We start from the raw sequence: 9317 nt of genomic DNA, 5'->3' as shown, positions 1-9317 counted from the left end.
CCACCTCCCCTACCCCCACCTCCTCTTCTGTCTCCTCCTCCTCCCCTACCCCCACCTTCTCTTCTGTCTTCTCCTCCCCCTGCAAATCCTCTTCTGTCTCCATCACCCAATCCTCCTCCACCTCCTCTTCTGCCACCGCCACCATCTCTCACTCTTTCATGAAGAAGTGTCCCACTGTCATGTCTGTGTCCAGGATCTGCATCAATGAAAATAAATAAAAATAAAGAAATTATCAATGCAAAATTCTGTACACCCAATTAATAGCATTATTATTACATACTATATGGCCAAAATATGTAGGCATTAATGTATACAGGTGTTTGAGCCACACCCATCACTTGGTGTGTTAAATAAGTTATATCACTGGTATGAGGTAAATAATGTTTTGTGCAATTTTGTATTGTGAAAGAGTGATACATAATACTTTACCCAGTATATATACAGTATATTAGGGCTGTCGAAGTTAACGCGATAATAACGCATTAACGCAATCTCAATTTAACGCGATTTTAAAAAATAGTGCCGTTAACGCAAATTCTATACAGGAAAAATTTACCTATACAGGCAGTGAGTGCCATGTAGAATTACATCACGAAGACCCGCATTGTAATGTTTTGTACTTAACCACGAAATACAAATGACACTAGTTATGTGGAGAACGAGTTGTCTTTATTGCTTAATCCACAACTTGGAGCATCACACTTAAACATAACACGCCGTTACCCACTGGTCACCTGATACACATATCAGCTCAGTGACGTACAACACACAGTGGTAACGTGATACGCAGATCACGTAAATGATATATATCACACGCATGATAATAATAAGCTTTTTTCTCTCTTAATTTTCCCTGACAAGTGAAAAACCAAAATATAGCAACCTTAACATTATGAGGAAGAATTTCAAAGATATTCCTTTGCAATACTTTATCATTTCAAGAATATGATACAGACTGACCAACACTATTAAGCCAAATCAGCATTGAAAATTGACTTTACTTTTAATAGCCTTCTACAATGCTGGTGCTTCTTAAAACTGAATATTTTCTTTTAAACAGAAGTGTTATTTAAATGCTATTAAATTGTTTTCCAACAAAATCCGCCCAATTTGGCGGATAACCGCCCAATCTGGCAACACTGGAACGCGTTCTTATTATCGCGTTAACTTCGACAGCCCTAATAAAAACGTATTCTGATATCCAGTTAGCAGCGTAGGGTTTATATAGCAGCAGGTAGAATAAGGTGAGAATAAGGTGCAAAAACAATGCAATATTGTGCAAAGATGCAAGTAATATAGTCACTAGTATGAGTTGTCAGAACCCAGGGAACAAGACTGTGTTGATTGTGAATGAGTTTTTGTGTATGTTAGTGTATGTACACCGATCAGCCATAACATTAAAACCACCTCCTTTTTAAAAAAAAAATTCCGATTAATCGCGATTAACTATATGAAATTCTGAGATTAATCGCGATTAAAATTGTTAATCGTTTGACAGCCCTAATATATATATATATAGGGCTGTCAACGATAAAAAAATTTATATATTTTATATATATACACACCGATCACACCGATCAGGCATAACATCATGACCACCTCCTTGTCTCTACACTCACTGTCCAATTTATCAGCTCCACTTACCAAATAGAAGCACTTTGTAGTTCTACAATTACTGACTGTAGTCCATCTGTTTCTCTACATACTTTTTAGCCTGCTTTCACCCTGTTCTTCAATGGTCAGGACTCTCCCAGGACCACCACAGAGTAGGTATTATGTAGGTGGTGGATCATTCTCAGCACTGCAGTGACACTGACATGGTGGTGGTGTGTTAGTGTGTGTTGTGCTGGTATGAGTGGATAAGACACAGCAATGCTGATGGAGTTTTTAAACACCTCTCTGTCAATGCTGGACTGAGAATAGTCCACCATCCAAAAATATCCAGACAACAGCACCCCATGGGCAGCATCCTGTGACCACTGATGAAGGTCTAGAAGATGACCAACTCAAACAGCGGCAATAGATGAGCGATCGTCTATGACTTTACATCTTCAAGGTAGACCAACTAGGTAGGAGTGTCTAATAGAGTGGACAGTGAGTGGACACGGTCCATCAGCATTGCTGTGTCTGATCCACCCATACCAGCACAACACACACTAATATACCACCACCATGTCAGAGTCACTACAGTGCTGCAAATGATCCACCGCCCAAATAATACCTACTCTGTAGTGGTCCTGTGAGGGTCCAAACCACTGAAGAACAGCATGAAGGGGGGCTAACAAAGTAGGCAGAGAAACAGATGGACTACAGTCAGTTATTGTAGAACTACAAAGTGCTTCTATATGGTAAGTGGAGCTGATAAAATAGACAGTGAGTGTAGAAACAAGGAGGTGGTTTTAATGTTATGGCTGATCAATACATGTATTATATGTCTGTGTATATGTGCATGCAGTTGTGAGTGTGAAACAATTGTGTTTTGTGAGGAGGAACTTCAGTAACCTGCACAGAGCTCTGACCTCAACCTTATACAACACCATGATTAAATAACATGTTGAATGCGAGGCTTCTGGTCTAACTTTAGTGCCTAATCTTAAAGTGATCTTTGGCCCTCACTGGGCTCAAAAAATAAAGGCTGGTAAAGCTGAAAAAGATTTAACAGGTAAGACCAGATATCTGCTTAACCTTAGCCTTTTAAAGCTAAGACCAGATTTCTACTTCCCGTACGGTGGCCCTGGAGCCAAGAGCTCTACAAACTAGGCTACCACTAGGTCAGCAGATTTTAAATATGAATATGTACAATTTAAACCAATAAGGGTTTAGGATGTCGATAAGTCTTTTGGTCCAGCTGTGTGATCGTATAAAGTGAATTGAGTTTGTACATATGTGTACAGAACACTGCCGTGAATCTACATTCAGCTGGACTGGCTAGCTAGCGTAGTTTACATATCTAATTCTATGCAAAAAAATGCATTTTAGAGATAAACAGACAATTGCAGGTGCTACACTAGACCTCTACTGCCTAGAATTGAGTTAGCCTTAGTGGTGCCAAAGGTGTGGTTGGGTGCTTCTAAAGACACTATTGACTGTGTCTGAGAGAAAGAACCTTATTTTTACTGCAACAGCAACTGTTACTGTCTGGTTAAAGCACTTGCGTGAGTGGTGAAAAATACTTTGCCTATGAGGTTCCTCTTTGTTCCTCTACTGAGAAATCTGCCACTGCATGGTGAAGGGGACATGTACTATTTTGTGTTTTTTCTTCACAAACAGGGGTGTCGTGCATGAGGCAGAGGTTAACAATGCTGTGAGGGAGGGTTAGGGATTTGAACGTGTCTACATTTGTATTGTTAAAAAACTCATGTGTGGAATTGGTAGATTTTTTTTTTTTTTTTTAATTAAACGCTACTTTTTAGAGAGCTGATTGTGTGTCTGTCAGGTTTTAACATACACCGATCAGCCATAACATTAAAACCACCTCCTTGTTTCTACATTCACTGTCCATTTTATCAGCTCCACTTACCATATAGAAGCACTTTGTAGTTCTACAATTACTGACTGTAGTCCATCTGTTTCTCTGCATGCTTTGTTAGCCCCCTTTCATGCTGTTCTTCAATGGTCAGGACTCTCCCAGGACCCCCACAGAGCAAGTATTATTTAGGTGGTGGATCATTCTCAGCACTGCAGTGACACTGACATGGTGGTGGTGTGTTAGTGTGTGTTGTGCTGGTATGAGTGGATAAGACACAGCAATGCTTAGAGTTTTTAAACACCTCACTGACTGTCACTGCTGGACTGAGAATAGTCCACCAACCAAACACATCCAGACAACAGCACCCTGTGAGCAGCGTCCTGTGACCACTGATGAAGGTCTAGAAGATGACCAACTCAAACAGCAGCAGTAGATCAGCGGTCTTCTCTGACTTTACATCTACAAGGTGAACCAAGTAGGTAGGCATGTCTAATAGAGTGGACAGTGAGTGGACACGGTCCATCAGCATTGCTGTGTCTGATCCACCCATACCAGCACAACACACACTAATATACCACCACCATGTCAGAGTCACTACAGTGCTGCAAATGATCCACCGCCCAAATAATACCTACTCTGTAGTGGTCCTGTGAGGGTCCAAACCACTGAAGAACAGCATGAAGGGGGGCTAACAAAGTAGGCAGAGAAACAGATGGACTACAGTCAGTTATTGTAGAACTACAAAGTGCTTCTATATGGTAAGTGGAGCTGATAAAATAGACAGTGAGTGTAGAAACAAGGAGGTGGTTTTAATGTTATGGCTGATCAATACATGTATTATATGTCTGTGTATATGTGCATGCAGTTGTGAGTGTGAAACAATTGTGTTTTGTGAGGAGGAACTTCAGTAACCTGCACAGAGCTCTGACCTCAACCTTATACAACACCATGATTAAATAACATGTTGAATGCGAGGCTTCTGGTCTAACTTTAGTGCCTAATCTTAAAGTGATCTTTGGCCCTCACTGGGCTCAAAAAATAAAGGCTGGTAAAGCTGAAAAAGATTTAACAGGTAAGACCAGATATCTGCTTAACCTTAGCCTTTTAAAGCTAAGACCAGATTTCTACTTCCCGTACGGTGGCCCTGGAGCCAAGAGCTCTACAAACTAGGCTACCACTAGGTCAGCAGATTTTAAATATGAATATGTACAATTTAAACCAATAAGGGTTTAGGATGTCGATAAGTCTTTTGGTCCAGCTGTGTGATCGTATAAAGTGAATTGAGTTTGTACATATGTGTACAGAACACTGCCGTGAATCTACATTCAGCTGGACTGGCTAGCTAGCGTAGTTTACATATCTAATTCTATGCAAAAAAATGCATTTTAGAGATAAACAGACAATTGCAGGTGCTACACTAGACCTCTACTGCCTAGAATTGAGTTAGCCTTAGTGGTGCCAAAGGTGTGGTTGGGTGCTTCTAAAGACACTATTGACTGTGTCTGAGAGAAAGAACCTTATTTTTACTGCAACAGCAACTGTTACTGTCTGGTTAAAGCACTTGCGTGAGTGGTGAAAAATACTTTGCCTATGAGGTTCCTCTTTGTTCCTCTACTGAGAAATCTGCCACTGCATGGTGAAGGGGACATGTACTATTTTGTGTTTTTTCTTCACAAACAGGGGTGTCGTGCATGAGGCAGAGGTTAACAATGCTGTGAGGGAGGGTTAGGGATTTGAACGTGTCTACATTTGTATTGTTAAAAAACTCATGTGTGGAATTGGTAGATTTTTTTTTTTTTTTTAATTAAACGCTACTTTTTAGAGAGCTGATTGTGTGTCTGTCAGGTTTTAACATACACCGATCAGCCATAAAATTAAAACCACCTCCTTGTTTCTACATTCACTGTCCATTTTATCAGCTCCACTTACCATATAGAAGCACTTTGTAGTTCTACAATTACTGACTGTAGTCCATCTGTTTCTCTGCATGCTTTGTTAGCCCCCTTTCATGCTGTTCTTAAATGGTCAGGACTCTCCCAGGACCCCCACAGAGCAAGTATTATTTAGGTGGTGGATCATTCTCAGCACTGCAGTGACACTGACATGGTGGTGGTGTGTTAGTGTGTGTTGTGCTGGTATAAGTGGATAAGACACAGCAATGCTTAGAGTTTTTAAACACCTCACTGACTGTCACTGCTGGACTGAGAATAGTCCACCAACCAAACACATCCAGACAACAGCACCCTGTGAGCAGCGTCCTGTGACCACTGATGAAGGTCTAGAAGATGACCAACTCAAACAGCAGCAGTAGATCAGCGGTCTTCTCTGACTTTACATCTACAAGGTGAACCAAGTAGGTAGGAGTGTCTAATAGAGTGGACAGTGAGTGGACACGGTGTTCAAAAACTCCAGCAGCGCTGCTGTGTCTGATCCACTCATACCAGCACAACACACACTAACAGTGCTGAAAATTATCCACCACCTAAATAATGCCTGCTCTGTGGTGGTCCTGTGGGGGTCTTGACCCCTGAAGAACAGGGTGAAAGAAGTCTTAAAAAGTATGTAAAGAAACAGATGGACTGCAGTCAGTAATTGTAGAACTACAAAGTGCTTCTATGTGGTAAGTGAAGCTGATAAAATGGACAGTGCGTGTAGAAACAAGGTGGTTTTAATGTTATGGCTGATCAACTGCCCTTCCTCAGGCACAGCCAGCTGTGCCTGTTTGATAGCACAGTGTAGGATTTGAATGTGAGAGCTCAAGTTCTCAGTGGTGAGGGGCTAGTTTACTAGATCGCTGTACTATCTGAGTTTTATCATTATTCTTTTTATTATTATAGAAACAAACCTTGTCTTTGATGTGTTCTTGGTCTGTGTTGGTTCTCCATTGTTCAACAGAACTGTCTGTTAAGATTAAGGGGAAAATTATACAACAAACAATCAATACAATGTTGCATTCTTAAACACAGTAGTGTCAAACAGCAAAAGACAGGTTTACATGTCATTTACGTAAAAATAAATGAAAACAGTCATGTGGCAGAAAAGCAGCGAGACTAATTACACAGAGTTACATTAGAATTAGACAAATATGTGATCCAAGCTTATTTATCAATGGTATTATTGTTACTGGCAGAAAGCCTGCTCATAAAATGTTAAATACTACTGATCTTACTTCCAGGAAACACCCCCAATGCTGGGACGTACAGACATGGACACCCAGCCAAAAACACGCATCTTCAAATCATACACAGACAAGTCTTTATGTCTTTAACGTTTGGTTTTGTTAAATATTGTTTAATGTCACGTCATACAGTATTATAATAAGCAGTATAATTATGGGATGGTATACTATATACAGTAACTCCTTAACGCACTATGAGTCAGCACAGTTTCGTTTCCTAGTAAATGACATCAGACTTCAATGAAAAAAAGCAATGTATCTGACATTACGCTAATATTATTTAAATAACCTCCACGTATTTTTAATAAGCGATTCGGGTCGCTCTGATCAGGGTCGTGGCGGATCCTGTGGTGGTCGGAAACACGAAACGAAACGCAGCAGAAATTCTAGGTCAGAGTATCAGTCTAGGCTGTCTGTCTTGGTATCACAACTCGACGCGTTCAGTCCAGCGGTCGATCTGGATAGCCAGTTCCCATTCTGAATGCTTTTTGAGCGTCTGGGATGGGAAAATAGGGGATGAAGTACCCGACCCGTAGGTGGCCAACGCGGAGGACGGGAGAACATACCAAACCTCCCTATATGCAGTGGCCGAAAATAGTTTCGAACACAATCAGTCAGTTGTTCTCAAAGTAAATAGTGAATCCAGGTCAGTATACACAGTGCTGTGTTACTGTCGGCGCAATTGAATGTTGAATAATTGCGGAAAATACATCAGAATAATAACACAATAGTAAACGTCAATTGCGAAATATATAACCGAATCAATGATAAGAACGTTGATAAAAACATCAATGATAAGCCAAAGCTGAGATACATACCGGCTCAGTTGAGTCCTTTTCCGCTTTGACTTGTATGGCAGCTGTAGCTCCACTGCGCCCTTAAATATCCGCTGTAAGTTTCGCTTTCTCTACCAAAGAAAGCATCGTTCGTCACAAACGAAACAACCGGCACAATAATAGCAACAGTGTTGCTAGCCTTCCTGACAGGACCAATAAACAGCCCACAGTTCAATCCAACCGATATTTACAACCAATTTATAGACGACATTTTAAAAAATAGTCAATGACAAAGCTCGAACAACCACTATTAGTCGAAGTTAGAACCAAAATTGGAGTATTTTTGTAGTTAGCAAAGCCCATGACTCAGAATTCAGTCATACATGCCCGAGCAGGAGCAGCTAAGTATTTATTAGCCGATGATTGCATAAGCTAATTCTTCCCAACCTTATAGTGATACCATGTTGTTGTTTTTTATCTTAATATGAAAAAAACCCAACAAATTTTACTTAATTTGTTCGAGGTTGTCATATCTATGCTTTGTTTACTAGCTAAGTCTAGTGAAAGTCCTCCAAGTGTGGTGATCCCATATTTTTCCAGTAAAATGTTGGGCAAGTAATATTAAAGACACAGATTCACAAGAACAATAAACAGCCCAAATCTCAATCCAACTAGGACATTGTAAAAAATGGTCAATGACAAGGCTCCATCCTACAAAGCTGATCGGTCAACCACCATTCGTCAAAGTTAGAACCAAAATTGTGTTTTTGTAGTGAGCAAAGCCAATGACTCACAAAATTCAGTCATACATGCCCGAGCAGGAACAACTATTAGTATTTATTAGCCGATGATTAACTGAAACCATTTTTTTTTTTTATCTTAAAGTAAAAAAAAAAAACCAACTAATTTTACTTAATTTGATAGTGGTATTTCTTACAAAACTAGTATGTTCGAGCTATTAAACAAAAAAAATTGTTGCGTGTCATTTCTAGTCTATGTTTACTTGCTAAAAGTTTGGTGTGCTATATTTTTCCAGTAAAATGCTGGGCTGATAGTTATATAACATTATTGGACCAAAGTAATATTAAAGACAAAGATTCACAAGACCAAGAAACAGCCCAAATCTCAATCCAACTGAAAATGTATAGAGGACATTTAAAAAAATAAAATAGTCAATGACAAGGCTCCATCCTACAAAGCTGATCGGTCAACCAACATTCGTCAAAGTTAAAAACCAAAATTGGAGTATTTTTGCAGTTAGCAAAGCCCATGACTCACAGAATTCAGTCATACATGCCCGAGCAGGAGCAACTAAGTATTTATTAGCCGATGATTAACTGACACCATTTTTTTTATCTTAAAGTGAAAAAAAAACTAATTTTACTTAATTTGTTAGATGTATGTCTTACAAAACTAAAATGTTCTGCTATTAAACAAATAGTTGTGTCTCATATCTGTGCTTTGTTTACTTGCTAAAAGTTTGGTGAAAGTCCTTCAAGTGTGGTGAGCCCATATTTTTCCAGTGAAATGTTGGGCTGATAAGTTATATAACATTATTGGACCAAAGTAATATTAAAGACAAAGATTTACAAGATCAATAAACAGCCCAAATCTCAATCCAATCAAAAAATTTTTAGAGGACATTTTAAAAAATGGTCAATGACAAGGCTAAGTATTTATTAGCCGATGATTACATAAGATAATTGTTCCCAACCTTACGTGATACCAACGCAAGCATGGTCCTAGGGGGTAGACTGAATTCATGCCAAGATGCAAAAAAACAGTTCAGTATAAACAGACTGAGTATTGCAAATTACTATAAATATTGTACAATAGATGACAGGAGTAAGGTCAAGGTACTCTGATAACCCAGTACCATGTCTGACTGTTGGTA

At 39.4% G+C, this 9317-nt stretch overlaps 1 long non-coding RNA gene across 1 annotated transcript; it reads right to left on the bottom strand.

Annotated features, from left to right (window-relative positions):
* Window positions 1-75: 75 nt before the first annotated feature.
* LOC134316930 (uncharacterized) lies at window positions 76-7538 on the bottom strand. The gene is made up of 3 exons (XR_010013146.1): window positions 7466-7538; window positions 6315-6370; window positions 76-196 (listed from the first exon to the last, which is right to left on the bottom strand). It is a non-coding gene; the product is annotated as an uncharacterized LOC134316930 (long non-coding RNA).
* Window positions 7539-9317: the final 1779 nt, after the last annotated feature.

The sequence above is a fragment of the Trichomycterus rosablanca genome, chromosome 6, assembly GCF_030014385.1.
Source record: "Trichomycterus rosablanca isolate fTriRos1 chromosome 6, fTriRos1.hap1, whole genome shotgun sequence".
Lineage (NCBI taxonomy): Eukaryota > Metazoa > Chordata > Actinopteri > Siluriformes > Trichomycteridae > Trichomycterus > Trichomycterus rosablanca.
The sequence above is the reverse complement of the archived record's forward strand: the minus strand, read 5'-3'. Positions and strand labels throughout refer to the sequence as shown.